The sequence below is a fragment of the Haliotis rufescens genome, unplaced genomic scaffold (assembly GCF_023055435.1).
Source record: "Haliotis rufescens isolate VD_foot unplaced genomic scaffold, xgHalRufe1.0.p SCAF_12, whole genome shotgun sequence".
NCBI lineage: Eukaryota > Metazoa > Mollusca > Gastropoda > Lepetellida > Haliotidae > Haliotis > Haliotis rufescens.
Genome location: NW_025963802.1, coordinates 29,589,605 through 29,591,658, shown reverse-complemented (window position 1 = coordinate 29,591,658; position 2,054 = coordinate 29,589,605).

Here is a 2,054-nt window from a genome sequence, read left to right as displayed (position 1 = left end):
CATTATAGAGCGACACGTCAGTGTTGGCTTAGGTAAGTATAACATATGTATTCACTTAGTACATATACACCGCAAAACACATGCAACAGTAAGGATTCTATATTTAGACGTGTATACTCCGACTTCAATTTTTAAATACATTGTTTTATTAGGCTGTCCGTGTTTTTCCTGAGTTTCCCATCTCCGGCCCACCCTGCATTTTCATTCCAACGTGAAATAACAAAAAGGTTTGGGTATTTCAATTTTCCCCGCCGCTGTGGAAAGTTAGGCCCCTGGTGTGATTAACAAAATTACAACTACCATTGAACATTCATAAAAAAACATAAATCAATACAGCACATTTTGACGCGTCATTACCAGTGTTGACGTAATGCTTAATGACGTCACATTTGATGAGGACGTCACGTTCTATCATTGTCGGCATCACGTGGATACTGCTATCTTTTATCTCTCTACAGTTGCATTGCTGGTCGTCCTTTTAAAAAAAAGTCCAGTTATGATATAGGACATCGGTGTTTATTGATTCTTTTGCGCCCTGTACCATTGTTGACGTAATGCAGCGACCATTGTTGACGTAATGCTAAATGACGTCACATTTGATGATGACGTCACGTTCTATTGTTGTTGGTCTCGTGTGGATACTGTTGTCTTCTGTCTCTCTACAGCTGCATTGTTAGTTTAATGTCGCATTCAAATTATTCCAGTTATAATATGGACATCGGTGATTATTGACCAGTGACCAGTGAGGGTGGACCAGACTTTCATGTGATTGGCATCACACAAATTAATCCACGTAATATTTGAATAAAATTACTGACCATGCCACCAAGCCTGACCACAGGATCCATTTAGTCACCTTAGACAAGCATAGGCGACCTATAGTCCTACCACGGTCCTACCCGTGGAGATCCTTCAGGAACCCATGCTTGCCGTAAAAGGCGACTATGCTTGTCGTAACAGGCGACTAACGGGATCGAGTAGTCGGGCTCATTGACTTGGTTGATGCATGTCATCGTATCCCAATTGAGTAGATCGATGCTCATGACGTCAATCACTGGATTGTCTGGTCCAGACTCGATTATTTACAAACCGACGTCATACAGCTGGAATATTGCGAAGAGCGGCGTTAATGAACAAACAAAAAAAACCCCCCAAAACCACGTGTTTAACAGCTGGATAAAGAGATATTTAAATTCACGTTTGTCTATTACACCGAATTTTCGAAACCTGTCCCATAAGTCATGCCTTTTACTCGCTCTTGATCGGGATAAATACACTCAGTTCGTAAAACAGAATGACACACCCATGCAGTAATTAATATACGTTACCAAATATTTATTATGTCAAGTGCCACTGTATCGTTTAACACCGTCTGTCTGCATATAATATACTCGTTATTACCACAGACCTAAATAATTTAAGTCCGTGTTATTACATCGTGCACGTGGGCCACTTAGTCATCATCATCAGTTCATCTCGACCTGGTCTCACAGTCCGTAAAAACTGTATCACCCAGTTAAAACATGATCACTCGTGTCATTCCGGTACAAGCCGAATGGCCTTTGTAGGTTATGGACATTCGTCCCCACTCGCATGTTTCCGTAACCTCCAACAATCTACATTCGGCTCGTCCCGGAATGGGACAAGTTGGTCACGAATGGGTTACGGAATGACGCGAGTGGTGACGATTGCGATCACTGAGATGAGTTTTCTGTTCATAAGATGTCATTCTTCTTGCGTCATAGCGTGTGCGCCGATAGTTTTTAGGGGCTGCTGGACGCTATTATAACTGAATTTGTGTTTGTCTGTCTTACAGTCCCTGAATAATATTATTTTCCCTCCCGCCCAGCCCTTTCTTTCATGTAATAGCCCTAAATGAAGCAAGTCTAGATTTTCCTCAGGTTCTGAATCTCTCACCTCACTGCATGGAGATCCTTTTCAGTTTAAATAGAATTATTTGTTTCTCATAACATTATACATTTTCAGAAACTAACCTTTTGTCTACATTTGTGTAAGTTCCTACCAGTAAATCGGGGCTAATCCATGGTTTGTCC